A 17,542-nucleotide genomic window follows, 5' to 3' on the forward strand; every position below is an offset into this window, starting at 1 on the left:
TACTCAGGCCAGGTTTATGCCATTTATAGGGTTCTAAACCCATGAAAATTTCCTTGTTGTCCAGAAGAGTAGTAAGTTATAACCATTTTTGTGATTTTCCACAACAAAAAACTTCGGCTCTAAGGAATGCGAAAGATTTGAGATAAGAAAGCAGTTTTTGATTTCCTCAAATTTTCAGAATTTCTTTTTAATATTCTCCAAAATTTGTTTTCAAGGATTTTTTAGAGTGTAAAAAACGAATATCATCTTCGTTTCTTGCTAAACAAAAATCTTTGTAAAAAAACGCCGTCATGGGTCTCGTAGCTATTGAAATAAATTTGTATGCGAGCGACTTAGCTAAGTAGACTGAAATATTTTTTTATCAAGAAACGAAGTCGATTTTTTTTACGAGGGTTCGCAACAGCAGAGGTCATATAAACCCTCAGGGTGCCGGTGTTTTTGAAAAAAAGCCCATTTGTAAGTATGTCGGATTCGAATGCAGGGCCGCTGGATTCGAACCCGGGACCTTTACTTTACAGTGATGAGCGCCGTGTCAAAGACTAAACCTTGCGGCCACCGACGCCCCAAAGTCGATATTAGTTTTCTGCACCAATTTTCCAGGAAAATCAAAAAGTATAATTTTTTATCAAATTTTTCTTCTTCCATATGGCTATTTGTCGAAAATCACAAAAACACTGATGAATTTTAAACTACTCCACTCATCAACATGAAACTTCATACGAGTATAGAACCTTATAAACTACACATAAGGGTTACATAAATATGACATGGCTACGTCAATGGGCCACATTCATGTTTCAATTTTTTTCTCAAAACGGTGACATCAGAAGACCATATTTTTTGTGTAAATTACTTTAAATAGTTTGATTTCCTCGACGCCTTGATTGGCAACGCTCGGACACGTGTCTAATATTTTTTGACCTAATACCACAAAAGAAAAAAAACTTTCTTTACAAACGATCCAAGTATGTAGTCTCCCTTGTTAGATTTATGTTCCACAGCCATATGAGCTTTATCCTTTCTCGGGTCCACGTTCCTCAATCGGTATGTCATTCGTCACACTTCTCGGAAGTCCAGGAGGATGACAAACATGTACAACTTGATGAAGGACTTTTTAAACACTCGCAAAACTTAGCCGATGCTTAATTGTATTCAATTTAGCTTTTTTTTAAATAAATATTCTTGACAATCATTATCTTCTAGTTGGATTAATAACAGTGATTATAGGGTTGTTGTGTGTAGTAAAAAAAAATTTATCAGCCTGACTTCGACGCTAATCGTTAAATCATTCTAACGAAACGTTCATCCAAAAAAGGTGAGATCTTTGAATAGATTATAGCGTATAGGGAGAAAGTAACGGCTCCGCGGCACATTCCGTCCTGCCTTGTTATTTATTGCCGTACTGACAAAAAAAAAAAAAAAAATTACGACAAAATACTTTGGTGTTTGTCACTTTCTGGTCAAATCAGCTAGCTTCGATAATGATTTGTCGGTAGTGCATAGCTTAAAAGATTATTCAGTCGGGGTAGCATTAGTCTTATCCCATAATCGATTTTCTTCGGTGTCTACCTCTGTTCCATCAAGATACTGGATAAGAAGACCACAACCAGCAACTAACATCGTCTTTATTCAAAAACCATAAAGCCATCGAATAGTAATTTGGTCAGACAACCTGAAAATATGAAGAAACTTCCAAAAATGATCTAGAAAAAGAAAAGGCTTTGTTGGGTTAACAAGAGAAGGTTGTCACCTTCTAAAATTGAAATTTTCCACTATTGAGTTTAAACAAGAGGATTGGAATGGTATCTAAAAAATCTTTTACAGTATTTATCACAAACAATTCTCCTTCTGTCAAACACTTAAAATAGTGAAATGTTTTGATAGGGATCCTTGGCGTTAAATATAAAACGCTTACAAAATGAGCGGCTGGTTGCTGAGTGAAACAGCTGCCTCCAGGCAGCTCGCAGCTGCTTCTCTTCTTGTAATTTTGTAATGTTAAATAATTACAGTTGATTAACCCAATAAGGTGATGGGTTGTTCGATTATTTGAATTTTAGAAAAAAATGGAATATCTCCAAAAGGCAATATTGCGTCCCTCGCGGTTTCCCGTTTTCAACCTCAAGTCGGCTCTTTTATAACTCCCCAAAGCCAAATCGCAATGTACATGATGAGGTTTCTGTCAGGCATAGAAAGGTTGCGAAGAATGGATAACGTAAACGGAGGATTAGTCTTGGCCGTCGTGGGGGCATTCCGGGCCACCAACGAAGAGACAAGGCACAACGGAAAGTTTGGGACACAAGTCTTCCGACGCTTCCTCAAATGCGCTCCCATGAACAAAAAAGCGACACGGGCTTAATACCATAATCATATTTGATGACCGAGCGATAAAGCAAAGTAGGATAAATTATCTTTCTTTTTGGTGATTCTAGGGCGAAAAATATTTAGACACGTGTCCAGGCGTTCTTACCTATGGCCAAAGGAGCAGAGAAAAAATTGAAAGTAATTTATGTACATTTTTACGATGGTTTTCCGTCTTTGTCATATATCAGACGATTTGTTTTATTGCTTTGAATAAGAAAATAATAAGCAGTATAGCATTAAATGAGATTAGATATATAAAACGTTAGAAAATTCAAAAGACGCTTTCTGTAAAGTAGGCAAAAAAATATTTAAAAAAAAACACAATTCAGATTCATTTTTAGCACTCTTAAAGGCCCTTAAATCCGAATTTTCATGGCAAACAAAAAATGGATATTTTTGTGCTCCATCGGCAGGATCCATTTTTTTCCGCCGATGTCCGGTATTCTGGACATAAAAATTCATAACTCCCCTGGTTTCTACCCAAATTCAAAGTCATTACAATCATTGGAAAACTTATTAGCTCTTCTTTTATATTATGTCAACAAAGTGTAAGAAAAATAAGGGTGAAATGAACAAAACCACCAAAAACGTTTTATTTAACATCTTTGGTTCTGATTTATCTAAGGATACCAAGTTTATGCCATTAAGTGAAGTTTATAGGTTCTAAACAAATATAAAAGGTCATGTTGATCAGAGGAATAGTTTCAAAGTTATCACTATTTTATAACGTTAGAATGGTTAGATGAAAATGGTTAAAACTTGACCTCATTGTCAGATTCGTGATTCTAGCGTTATAAAACCCTTAGATACCGACTTTCGGTATAAATAAATTTTTTGACTGTTAATTTCGAAGAACTTTCTGCCAGACTGACATTCCTAGTGCAAGCTCTGACATCGTTTTTCTCAAAAGCTAGGAGACCGATTTCCATGGTTGATAATTCGTTTTAAAGAAATTGTCGAGTGCATATTATTGCAATGCATATTATCAAACATTAAAAGAGGATTATTTTTTCCATTAAAAAAACGAGGTTAGTTTATAACAACTAATTTCCATAATTTTGTCTATTTTTTAGAAATATTTTAATGGTGCATCGTTAAAAAGCTACGTTCCTCTTCTTTCAATTAATCTGTTTGAGGTTAAAATCCTTTAAGACGTTTTTAAATTATAGCCGTTTCAATTGGTTATACCGATAACCACTTCTCTAAAAACGGAAAAGTTTTAGGGGGTTAAAAAACTGATACATTTATATTTAGGGATCTCTAGAGATGCTAAAACGAAATTTCATATTAGTTTCAAGTATTAATTCACTATTTTCGTGGTCCGCTTGACCAATTAATACAAGACAATTAATTAAGGTTTGTAATTGAGATGAAAAAAAGCTAATGGCACGAGAGGGATTCGAACNCTTCATTTTTAAATCATTAATTCACTATTTTCGTGGTCCGCTTGACCAATTAATACAAGACAATTAATTAAGGTTTTTAGTTGAGATAAAAAAAGTTAATGGCACGAGAGGGATTCGAACCCACGACCTTCGGCTAGATACGCTATACGCGTATCTCTCGTGCCATTAACTTTTTTTATCCCAACTAAAAACCTTAATTAATTGTAATGTATATATAAATTTAAACCATCGATACACTATGAAAGAATCTACAAGTCATGCAACAAACATTGATTTACCGTGTATATCGGAAGTGCTGTACTGCTATTCACTTTGGAAAACTCACGAACTGCCGATAGATCTGAAACAAAGGAATATTGACAAACTACAACACAATTTACATCATGTTAGGTATGCTTATTTAAAACTAATTGACATGCAGCATTGTTCTCACGACAAATACGTTTACACCTGTAAACAACGGCCAGTTTCGTTAATAAACCATTAAGACCCTCTGGACGATTTTGACTAATCCAATATTCAGCAGATTACACTGGAGTTTTTTAAACGACTAGCCCCTTTTGTTTTGAAAAGTGTTCTTTCTAGTCTGATAGCTAATTAGGACGAACCTTCAAAGATATGTGCTAAACACCTCAGTGCAAACAAGACCTATTAGCGTAGATGGTATGCTAAGGAAGACTTTTACCAACGTTATGAATTTGCACAGGTAATAATTTAGAAATTGAAATGAATCTGTTAAATTTATTTTGAGTTTTGTTTTATGTGTGTCGAACAATCTGAGGACAGACGGATTTTGCCTGCTTCAGAGTATGGACACGTAATGTGTACGTGGGTAGCTCGATATTGCACTGTAGAATCTGCTGAAACCGTTGAAAAAAGGAAGGATACAATTATATATCCATGCTAACATTGTGTTTTTTTTTCAATCGAAGGTTATAAAGTGGTGAACTTCCAAAGCCAAAACATTGTCATAAAATAAGAACTGTATGACTTTTTTGAAAATTGCATTTGGTAAAATTGCGAAGACATTTACATTCAGAGTGTTAAGAAATTGTAAATTAAAATAGACGACAGAGCAGACTGGGAGACAGGGATCTGATATACAGATGACTCCAAGACCCATTTAGTTTTGACCTAATATCATCCCAACTTCTTCTACACCCTCAAAAAGCTAAATATTTTAATAATTACTAATGAATAATTTAATCCATATTGTAGCGAAAACTTAAGTCCGTCACAAAATCATACTTTGGATTTTTTCCTCGAATGGTTGTCATTCCCCTTAGCTGTCCCTAAGGTCTCTACCTCAAACCCTTTTAATTTCATATTAGCCCGTTTTAATTTCAAAGTAACTGCTATTAAGTTAAAATTAAACCCGTTTTAACTTCACATTAGTCTTTTTTTTAAATTCCAATCCTTTCTGTAAAACATAAAAGCCAGATTGTATGAAATGTAAGTATATGGAGTAAAATTCCTGCATTTGAAAAAAATTATCATATATGAATATACTGGAAGGTAACCGCAACAGAATCAGGTCCTTGGACTCCTGACAGGGCAGTGACGCCTAAGATGGCACATGCACCGGATAGGTGTGCTAACGGAAAAAACACTACGCAGATACTCCTAGGAAGAATAGGAGACCACAGAACATATAATATGTTTTTGTGAGGGTAATCTTCATCTTTTGGGGTTCTTGCAACTAGGAAAGGAAAAGCGGCAAGCAAGACCTACTAAGGTCAAGGTGCGGAAGGCCTTGTGAGTGCCTCATTTATCCCTATTTGTATCCCTTGGTTATAATACTCCTCAATACAGTTCAAGACTCCCAGGACATCAAGATTGACCAAGGCGCAAGTATGCAGTTCTTTCTCCACGGGTGGTAGACAATTGTTATAGCCTCCTGCTATTTGTTCACCCATAATTGTTAAAGAAAGAATTTTTAAATTAAAATTTTAAAATTAAAAAAGGGTTAATTTAACAAAATAAAAGGTTATTTTATTTACTTTACTTTAAATTCTCAAATATACAGGACTTATACTTTACTTGTTTATATTTAGTAGCATTTTCTGAGTCTTTTTTAATCTCCTATCTCTAAACCCTAAGTTGTTTTTAACGTAATAGTAAACAGCTGAATTCAGCCTTGATTGAACCATGATGCGTCACTCTACACACATCTAATAAAAAAGCATGACGAGGCGAACCAAAGCCCTTCGAAAACGTTTAGAAAACAAGACATGAAATGTGACAAGCCGCCAAAAGCGATTTGATCATTAGTGACGATCCGAGCCGAATAATAATTAGCCAGAAAGTCCAACTTCCTCCACCTTATATTATACGATGAACAAAAATCCTTTCTTTTACAATTATGTGTGAACAAACAGCAGGAGGCTATAACTATTGACTACCACCCGTGGAGAAAGAACTGCATACTTGCGCCTTGGTCAGTCTTAATGTCCTATTTTGACCAAGGGATACAAATAGGGATAAATGAGGCAACCACTAGGTCTTCCGCACCTTGACATTAGTAGATCTTGCTTGACGCCTTTCCTCTCCTAGTAGCAAGAATCCCCAAAAGAAGAAGAATACCCTCACAAAACATATTATATGTGCTGTGGTCTCCTATTCTTCCTAGGAGTATCTGCACAGTGTTTTTTCTGTTGGTACACCTATCCGGTGCATGTGCCTTCTAGGCGGCACTGAGGCGTCAGGAGTCCAAGGACCTGATTCTGTTGCAGTTACCTTCCAGTAATTTCTTTGTAATTCTTGTGAATGGCATTTTTGGTCCATAATTTCAATTATTAATCTCATATGATAATACGCTCATAGTTAGATACAAACTAACTTACTCAACAATAAATAAAAAAATTCATAGTAATTTACTAGTTGAAAAATTAGATAAAATGGCAACTGGACAGACCGCTAATGGACATTGACTATTTATTTGCTTATATTACTTGTAAATAAATTTAAATAAAATATTTTATCTATCTAGTTTGATATTTTTCAAAAGATGACGTTGGCAATCATTTGTAAATTAAACAAGTAAAAAAATAGAATCATTCCTATTTATACGGTAGGCATGTCTGGACGATAGTGGTGATAAGAATTGGAAGATTGTAAGAGTGGAGGCCATCTCTTGCTTTAATGACTGATAGCACCCGTATTGGCAATCATAAAACATTTTTATAAAAAATCCTGGGTTATGTTGTCTCAGCCTTCTTTTAGCAAGGGTTGAAGGGGGTTGATTCCGTGAAACGACCCATTGTTGTGAAACTGTCCATGTTTGGTGGATTTGGTTTAGAACATTTAACCCCCCCCCCCCAAGAAATGCCGTCCCGGAATATGATATACCATCCTCCAAATGCCACTGTTTCTACGGGCAGTACTGACTGTACCGATCTCCAGGTCAACTCCACTCTTACCATCTAGACTGTTAAGGGTCTCGTCTCATCGGTGAATAGGACTTTTCCATTCCTCTACAATCCACGATTGGCAGACTCGTGCAAATCTTAGTCTATATGGTGTTCTGTGGTTAGAAGGAGGCCTTCTTGATCAAAGGTTTGATTCTCCGTCTTTTTCTAACATTGCCTGATTAACTCACTATCTAAAGCAAAAGAATATAACATATTAAAAAATAATTTGTCTAATTTTTACAGATTTTGAAATATTTATATTTTAATGGTTTCATTTCACCTCTGGTTGAGACCTACACCAATTCTCTGGTTGAGATACATTCAAAACCTCTAGTTAAAGCTCATCACAAACCTTAGTAGTTGAGATATATCCGAAACCTTTGTAGCTGACATTTATCCCACTCCTCTAGTTGAGATACACCCCAAACTTGTTTTGTTGAGATACACCCAAAATCTGTATTTGAGGAAACTTAAACTCCTGTTTGAGACATACACCTCTGGTAGAGGTATGCAATAGACCAACACTGGTCGCGGTGCACAGGTCGTAAAGAGGCTTGCTCCTATATAATCTATCTATGAACTCTGGTACAGATACATCCTGAACTTTTGTAGTAGAAACACATCTCAAACCTTTTTACTTGGAACACATCCTTCTGATCTAATGTTTGACTCAGCCTTCTTCTATTATTGCCTGATAAAACAATAAAATAATAAAACAAAATAATAAAAATATTCAAACATGATTTGCCGAATTTCTACAGATTTTGAAATGTTTCTGTTCTAATGTTCTGTTCATTTCGAAACACCCATTTATTAGCACTGTTGTGAAAAGTGATGCACCATAGGAATCCAGCCGAAAGGGTAATCATTTTCTATTACTTCATATCCATTTCTCAAAGCAAAACAATAATCCTCTTAAATGTAGTACGATAGAAAGAAGTACTTACGGATGCTTTTGAAACGACAAAATAAAAAATACACTAGAATATTTCAAAGGGTTCACTTTCAAAATAGGCCAGTATGATTGCGAGTTTGAATTGAAAAAGCGTGTTGAACCGAGTTGAGTTATCCGTTGTGCTCAGCCAACAGAATTATCACCTTTGTTTTCCCCACCCACTTGAAGTTTGATAACAAATCGTATCAACAATGGGCAAATAAACTGTAGAAAATTTTATCTTGAGCCAGTGGTGGAAACTATACAAGTTTATGAGGGCGGTCTGGTGAAAGTGTTTCTTTCATTCTCCAACTTAATATCGATCAAACAACGCTGTTTTAAGTCGGTACTGAACAGCTTCTCTTTAAATTTCGGAATTTAAGTCCAGAAAAGACCTGAGGTGTAGTACATGAATGCATTTTATTAACCACATTGAGATGGATAATGTGAATACATAGGGAATGAAATGAAACTTCATCTCACAAGTTTATTTTCCATAAAACAGTTTTATTCATAAAATATTTTTAAAACGTACATGAATTTTAGTCTTCAGTGGTTCGCATAAGTCATCATTTTCTACATTTTTCCAGCTTTGGATGTGTCTATGCCACTCCTGTAGCAGCGTTTTCCGTGTTTTTTTCGTTTAATCAAAGCGGTATTTCATTATTAAACCATTGTGTCACATCGAGATGTTGAGTGTAATTTATTGTAGCTCCACATTCTTGAATATGATGAAAAAACCCAATTCCAGCGAAGCATGAGAGAATGACTACACATTAAAACTCTGGTTGATCAACATCCCAAGCATCTGGTAGTGCTGCGCAAGAAAATTCTAGTAGAGCCACTTACAAACCCTCTGGTTGGGACTCATCTCAGTTGACACATATCCCAAACCTTTTTATTTAATACTCTTGCTAGCCCACACCACTAAAATGTTCGGTAACGATCTATCAAACAGGTCGCAAGTCATCTTTACTAGACGGAAAGACATATTGATAATGCCAATATGCCGAAACGAGAATTGAGCCATATCACAAACCTTTATAGTTGAATCACATCCCCCATCATATGCCGAGGCTCCTAAATTTTTGTAATTGAGACTAATCCAAACCTCTAATTGAGATTCATTACCAACCGTGTAGCCGAGACACATCTCAAACCTGTTTAGTTGAGACACATTTCAAACCTCTAGTTGAAACACATACCAAACCTGTGTACCTGAGGTACCTCAATTTTTGTAATTGAGGCTAACCCCAAGCTTCTATTTGAGATTCATATCAAACTTGTGTAGTCGAGACACATCACAAAAGCCTGTATGGTTTAGACCCACCAAAAAACCTCTGCTTAGGTCATGTGCCTTAGGGTAGAGCTGGAAACTAAAACTCTGGCTGTGACTTGCACGACACCTGCAGTAATGTCACTGACCAAACCTAAAAAAAATTATATTTTCAGTCTAAATCAAACTTGTACATTGTCGACTGATCCAGGTCGTCTACTCCTGTCCAAATTTTCTAAGATGACAGAATACTGTCGCATTTGAAAGGACAATTGAGGCCGTTAATCCCCGGGACCACCTGCGCATCAATGTAACGGTAAAACTTAAAAAAAAAACTGCTTCACGACTTAATAATAATAAATAAAAAGAACCTTGTTTTACACTTTTTGTTGTTCTAATGAAAATATCCAATATAGATTTGAAAGGTTATTGAATTGTAGGAAGGTAGTGAAGACCATGAAAACAAGTCTATTCTCACTTTCTTTAGTTTTAGTATTTCTTCACGGGTACGATTTTTCCATTAATTATACTGGAAAAATCGAGTAGTTCAAATGAAAATGCGAAGGATAATTGGGTACATTCCATCCTTGTGTAATTACAAAAAAATTATCTCATTTACTCGTATGCAAAGGCAGCCGGCTAGGAACCTAATTTTGTTATGATGCCAGAGACGGAATATAAATAGTATCGATCGTGACATGAAGGAATGACTCACACAAGTGCACTAAATATAAAATGATCAATGAAAAATATCCAGACGAAAGGTTCAATTTCGTCCTAGTGTCCTACATTTTTCAAACTCTATATTTGGTGAAAACATCATTTACGGATATCTTTCAGCAGGATACCGGTCAATATTAATTTAATATTCTGAATTTTTAATTAAAAAAAAAAAACTCGTTTAACTGTTCAATTAATAATTTGAAACGGCGTTCTTATCGTGATTTCCATAAAGTGGCGAGACAGGAAAGGAAATGCCGTGTACAAGAGTTCTATGTAATTTCCGAATTCAATACGGTCCTCTTTTGTGTACTGGCCCATTGTACGATATGTATATCTTTGTATGTTGATTGCACGTACTGGATCTCCAGGACACGGTATTCTTACGGCATTTTCACCTTGAACAAGTCCCCAACCAATGCATCCCACTACAGCCGTTTTTGGCATAATAAGGAGAAAATATAGTAATTTATAAAACCTTAAAAGGAACAGCCGTTTAATTTCAGTAGAAGGTTCGAAATCTCAAGAGTATCGAAAGTGATCGCAGTATCGAGGACGTCGGTACTTGATACGTGTTAGCATCAGCAGAATGAATCATTTGAGTTAGCTTGATAAAATGCTTTATTAACAACATAAATAGAAATAATGTCGAGGCTAAGATCTTTGAAAACGTTCAGAAAACAAGACATGGCATGTAACAAGCCGCCAAAAGCGATTTGATCATTAATGACGATCCGAGTCGAATAGTTATTAGCCTAAAAGTCCAACTTCCACCACCTTATAATTATTATATTGGGCTGGTGCAAAAATAATGCAGGACTTGAAAAAGCAGTCAAAACTAGTTTTAATTTTTATAAAATAAAAAAAAAGTATTCGAATATTTTCCATCACAATCAATACATTTTGGCCAACGTGTATTAAGCGCGTTTATCCCGCTGATATAAAAAAATTTATTTCGACTTACAATGAAGTCTTGGCAGTCGCTTCACCGCGTTCTCTAAAAATTCTATCTCCCAAGAAATGATAAAAATGCCTAAAACAGTAGAAGTCTGTTGGCGAGAGGTCGGGTGAATGTGGAGGGTGCTGTAAGGCTTCATATTCTAATTCCTTAAGTTTCCGCCGGGTTGGCATTGCGTTATCCTGAAGAAGAATCGTCCCCTTACGGTTTACCAATGCTGGAGAAAGACGTTGCAGTTTCCGGGGCATTTTGTCAATTTCTTGGTGATGTTTTTCTGCTGTGACAGTTTCACAATAATTCAGGAAATTGTAGCGAACGACCCCAGCAATACACCACCAACCAGCCACCACATTTTTGGGTGCAGATTTGGTTTCGGCAAGTGTTTTGGCGCTTCATGCTTGTCCAACCGCTGACCTGTACGCCTCCTGTAATCGCACAGAATCCATTTCTCATCGCACGTGATGATTCGATCGAGAAATAAATCTTTTTTGTGGCGCAACAGAAAAGACGTTCAAATTTCAAAGAGTCGATTTTTTTGGGCTTCGGTTAATTCGTGCGGTACCCAGTCGAGCTTCTTTACCTTACTTTTTCTGTTAAATTAACCCTTTTTAATTTTAAAATTTTAATTTAAAAATCCTTTCTTTAACAATTATGGGTGAACAAATAGAATGGCGCTATAACTATTGACTACACCCATGGAGAAGGACTGCATACTTGCGCCTTGGTCAACCTGAATGTCGTGGAAGACCTGAACGTATTGAGGAGGACCAAGGGATACAATAGGGATAAATGAGGCAGCCACAAGCCATCCGCACCTTGACGTTAGTAGGTCTTGCTTGCCGGTTTTCTTCTCCTAGTTGCAAGAAACCCCAGAAGAAGAAGAATACCCTCACAAAAACATACAATATGTTCTGCAGTCTTCTCTTCTTCCTAAGTAGTAAGTAGTGCACAATGTTTCTTCTGTCAGTACACCTATTTGGTGCATGTGCTCTCTTAGGAGGCCAATGACCTGATTCTGTTCAGTAATTTCTGTGTAACTCTTGCCCTTCTATGAATCTCTTCGCTCATAGAACAAAATGTTCCATCAGGTTTTGGACTCAATAAGGATCCATTTTGAATGTATCCTTTTTTTATGGCACGGTACGGTACGGGGCCTAGAGAATTCTACATGCCAGAGTCAAGTCATTCGTATCGCTGACTTCTGATAGGAATTCCATACAATTTCATACACTTTTGGCCTATACCTCGCATGAGGCTATGAAGAGTATCATAATCTGGAGCAGGTCCAAAAAGCATGACTTGGAGAAGAGGTTAACATTCTTAAGGCTAAATGTACCCTCTGTAATATGTCTATCCGGTCCCACGCAGCATAACAAAATGTTGCAAATTTATTTGACCTATCATTTTTATACTACTTCAAATTTTTGGGTTCTAAAAACGGAGTTAAAATCCGCAACAACATAGAATTTATGCTAATTGGTTTATAAAACTTAAAAAAGAAAAGAAAATCGGTAATTTTGTACTGAATATTTAAAGCTGAACTGCCTCTCAACAGCTTGACACAACGCATTCATATCGTGGCCAGAACATCACCTAGGTTACTTTATTGAATTGAGAATAAACACAATTTTCGCACAAGGAAAAATAAACAGAATATTTAGTTAATGCAGGAAATTGTTTCTTCGACATCGTACACTTCATTCGTATGTTGATGTCTTTTTGCAGTGAATTAAGACAAAACCCATTGTAGAATGAATGAACGTTACATTTCGGTTTTCTCTTCGATTCATGCCATCTTTATTCAAATAGTCCACTTAATTTTCATAGAAATGTCAGTAGACGACGATCTATGTTCTGCATATAGTAGATTAAATAGATTCTCACTCCGTGCCGGGCCTTGCTCGGATGTAATTGAGGAGAAATTTCGGAGCTCAAGACAATGCCTTGTAGAGGCAATGTTGCCCAAGATGGAAACGCTTTTATTGTTCCCTTTGACAGCGACAATTTATTAGCCTTTCGTTTATTTGCATATAAGATTACATGATGCGTCTAGTAGCCTGGTCACATAGTTCAGAAAATGATTTGACCTCGTTCGCGCTTTGTTTTGCCAAGCTTTTTGTCAAGGTGAAGTAATAACTTTCACCTGACTCAAAATGAAATAAATGAACTCAAAAATTCATTTGAGATTGAGTTAATTTATTGCTATTTGATTTCTTAGGAGCTTCATGTGAAATGTCCCAACAAACTAAGATGTATCCGCTTTAAATTTGAAAACCAGATATTTAACCGCTTTGCGCAGCCTGTGTTGATCATCAGACCCAGGAGGGGGCCCACACCACGTGCCCATATTTTAAGCGTCATCTTACTAAAGATTTAAACAAAGCTTTTATTACATATGGGTTCGAAAAATAAGAGTTAACGCGTTTTGTGGTTGAGACACATCACAAACCTTTGCATTTATAACTTATACCAAACCTCTAGTTGAGACTCATTCCCAATTTTTGTAATTGAGACACATCCCAATGGGGTTGAGACACACACCAATCCTCCTATTGAGACACATCGCAAAACTTAGTAGTTAAGTCATCCCAAACTTCCAGTTGATGCACATTAGAAACCTGCGTCACTTAGGTCACCCATTGCAGGATAACCCCACAGAGTACAATTTTTTTATGATATAACTTTTCATAACTTCCCGAAATTGTATCCAAATTCGACGTTATTACGATCGTTAGAAAGCTCAATTTTTCTACTTTCATGGAAAGTCAACAAGGTTGAGATTGTATGTCGTCATAAGTAAAATGAGAAAATAATAAACAGGATAGTATTATACGAGATCATATGTGTAAAAAGTTGCAAAATCTAAAACAAGCTTTCACTAAAGTAGGCAATAAAAAATAAAATATAATAAAAAAATTCGAATTAGTTTTGAGCACTCTGTAAAAAAAATTTTATGATAAACAAAAAAATATATATTTTTGGGCTGCACAATTTAGGCATTTAAGCAATATTTTCTTCGAAATACTGTGTTTGGGACTTAAAAAATCATAACCCACCTGGATTTTATCCGAATTCGATGTTGTTACGACCGTTGGAAGGATGAATCTCTTCTTTCATGCTATGTAATTTATACCTCCGATTCCCGTTTATTGGCAGAGTGCGAATTTAAGCGATTACGTGCAGTTAGGGATTTCAGACCCATGTAAAGTTTACTGAAGTTCGGTGGAACTGTTGTAGAGCTATCACCATTTTTGTCATTTTCGAAAAAAAAAATCGGGAGCATTAAGTTTTGGAAGTACATAATTGTGTGCGAGCAACATAGCAGAGTATGTTAAAATATTGTGTTTTTAGGAAGAAAAAAGTACATTTTTTTTACGAGGGTCGCAACAACAGAGGTTATATCAACCCTCGGGGTGCCGGTGTTTTTGAAAAAAAAAAAAAAACATTTGTAAGTATGTCGGGTTTGAATGCAGGGCCGCTGGATTCGAACCCGGGACCTTTACCTTACAGTGATGAGCGCCGTGTCAACGCCTAAACCGTTGCGGCCACCGATGCCCCCGATTTTGTTTTCAACATTCTAAAAAAACCAGAATACAAATTTTTAAAAAATCACCTTGCCTGTGATGATCGATGATTTATGACCGACAGACGTAGCAACTATGTTAAAAAACATTATTAGCAAGACACAAAGATTTCAAAGCAAGAAAAAATTCGTTTTCTGCACCCTAAAATACCCTTAATACATGTTTTTGTGAAAATCAAAAAATAATTTTTTTTTTTCAATTTTTTCGCCTTCCTAGCTGGAGATTTTTGTCGAAAATCACAAAGACAGTTATAACTTTGCAACTACCCCATTGATCAACATGAAACTTTATATTAGTTTAGAATCCTATAAACTTCAATCCTATAAATCAGAATCGGAGATATAAAATAAAACGTTTTGGTTCATTTCATCCTTATTTTTCTCACTTATAGTAATATAAATATACACCTTGTTTACATAGTATGAAAGATAAATAATCAGTTTTCTCATGGTTGTAATAAGATCGAATTTGGATAAAATCAAGGGGGGTATGATTTTTAAATCCAGAACACCGGACATCGGAGAAAAAATTTCCTTTTTGATTTAGGTCAAAAACTTTTTGTTTACTATGAAAATATGTATTTAGGGGTTTTAAATTGTGCTTAAAACGAATCCGAATCGTTTTTTGTTTTCAAAAAGGAAATTTTTTTGGCCTACTTTAGTGATAGCATCTTTTTCGTAACTTTTTATATATCTACTCTCATTTAAAACGATCCACCGTATTATTATTTTTTTTAATCTAAGATATTACCAATTTGTTGCAGATCAGTGGTACGGTCACATCTTCCGAATTTTATTACAGTCTTCTTCAGGGCTCTACAGACAATTACCACAATTTTGGCTTACAATAACAATTAGGCATACAATACATCAATAAATTAAGAGAAGTCAACTTACACGTTACATTACCATAAATAAATGTGATTACAATAAAACATTCTTAAACCTCTAACAAAACTTTAAAAAACAATAGATAACAATAGTTAAAACCTTTGATAAAGTTATTTATACAATCAAAATTAAAAAGCGTGACTAGAATGTTTTTTTATAAATATAGGAATTTTTTAATGGGGACTAGAATCAGGATTGACTCAGTTAACATTAAAGGAAGGCTAAATCAAACCAGTGTAGATGATGCTAAGATAGTTAATGTCCCTTCTTAAATTCAATGAATTAATCTGCGTTAATGTGATGGATTTCTTTATCCTCCTTCCCAAGATTTTTTCTTGTGAACAACCATCTCTTCATGTCTTCATGTCATGGCTTGTGTTATAGTGATGTTTTCACAAAGATGTTTCTGGTCTACTCACATGAGAACAATCGTACGGGCGTTGTTTCACTCTTTCACCTAGGTACTGCTTTTTTTGACCATGATACATCGTACAATTTAGTTTTGAACACATTTTCGCTCCTATTTTATTATTGAATTTAAAAAACTTTATATCACCGAGTTTATTCTCTAAAAGTAACTTAATTTCTTTAGAAGCATCACCAATATAAATAATAGGAGAGAATTTCCAATCCAAATTACCGATGTTAATGTTGTTTAAAGGTCCTTTTCTTTGAGAAATCAACTTCTTAATAAATGATGAGGGATAACCATTACTTTTTAGCATGACAGTGATCTTTTCCTCATTATCCTTGTGAAAAGACTCATCACTTTAGTGTTGAATGAGATCGACAGCTATATTTATTTTCACTTGAAAAGAATGATGAGATGCAAAATGCAACACTTTATCCGTGTTGGACGGCTTCTGGTACCAATTGGTAATGACTGATCCATTATCCCTTCTAATAACCAAAAGATCCAAAAAACGGAAGGACACCTCCAGTTTCAAACTCATGGGTAAACTGTAGCGAGGGGTGGTAAGAGTTAAAATGCATCAATAATGTCTGACAATTGGGAACTCTTTATTAAGAGGAAAAGGCCATGAACATACCTTTTTAACTAATTTAATGTCAAATTTATATTTTAAATGAATCCAATCAAGAAGATCATTCGTAATCAGATCAGCAGAATAGGAGAGAGGCTTCCTTCCATTGCAACGCCAACAATTTACTCATAAAACTTGCCACAATGTTTAAAATAGCAACAGAACGCAATGAGATGTAGAAGACCTAGTTTCTTCAAGGGGATATTTGTAAATTGCAAAATTTCATTTTATCTTCTATTTAATGTGTATGTTATGATACCTAATGTTATATTGGTAAATAGAGATTTAACGTCAAGCGTACTCAGATTTCATCTGTACTTTTTGAATAAGTAGTAATACAACCTCTAAACTTGTAAGGATTGAGCATGTTTTACGTTTTTTGTGTGTCCAATTTGTTAATAGGTTTAGGATGAGCTTGGACACTTCTACACCTGAACTATTGATCATAGAGGCAATTGGCCTTAATGGGACTCGCTCCTTATGAATTTTCGGTAGGCCATATATTTTATGGGGCACTGCATTGTGTGACTTTAATTTAAATTTTTGATGTTTAATAATTAAATCATTCTTATATAGGTCATTTACGAGTTTATTCCATCATGAGTTGGATCAAACTTTACAATTTTATATGTATTTTGGTCTTCTATGAATAGCTCCAGTTTTATATTATGTTTTATCCAAAATTACCGTAGAATTTCCTTTATCAGCTTTTGTTACATATAATTGACAATTATTTTTCAAGAATGATACTGTTTGACTAACAAATTTTTTCACAGGTCGTGACAAATTATTTTATTTTGTTTGTTTTATTTTTTCATTTTTCAAAATATTTTCAACTTAAAGATTTGAATTTATCCTTCTCCTCTACACTAGAATCATCGCCTATCAACATTTCAACATCCGTGATTAAATCCTTAATAGAAAAGTTTCCTTTGTTCATGGAATGATTAAAGGTTGGGC

At 35.2% G+C, this 17,542-nt stretch overlaps 1 protein-coding gene across 4 annotated transcripts in view; it reads right to left on the reverse strand.

Annotated features, from left to right (window-relative positions):
• Positions 1–17,542, reverse strand: part of LOC106666909 — a 56,747-nt gene that overhangs the window by 33,681 nt on the left and 5,524 nt on the right. Inside the window, exons 1-4 of one of the 4 annotated variants that reach the window (XR_002909931.1) lie at positions 8,125–8,271; positions 7,458–7,868; positions 7,187–7,368; positions 4,046–4,107 (exon numbers count right to left, since the gene is read on the reverse strand). The gene's annotated coding sequence lies outside the window, so the exon portion shown is untranslated. Of the gene's footprint in view, positions 1–4,045; positions 4,108–7,186; positions 7,369–7,457; positions 7,869–8,124; positions 8,272–17,542 lie in introns of those variants that run through there. The other 3 variants (XR_002909930.1, XR_002909929.1, XR_002909928.1) reach the window with 3 other exon arrangements.

The sequence above is a fragment of the Cimex lectularius genome, unplaced genomic scaffold, assembly GCF_000648675.2.
Source record: "Cimex lectularius strain Harlan isolate CLEC.00 unplaced genomic scaffold, Clec_2.1 scaffold21, whole genome shotgun sequence".
In the NCBI taxonomy this organism is placed as follows: domain Eukaryota; kingdom Metazoa; phylum Arthropoda; class Insecta; order Hemiptera; family Cimicidae; genus Cimex; species Cimex lectularius.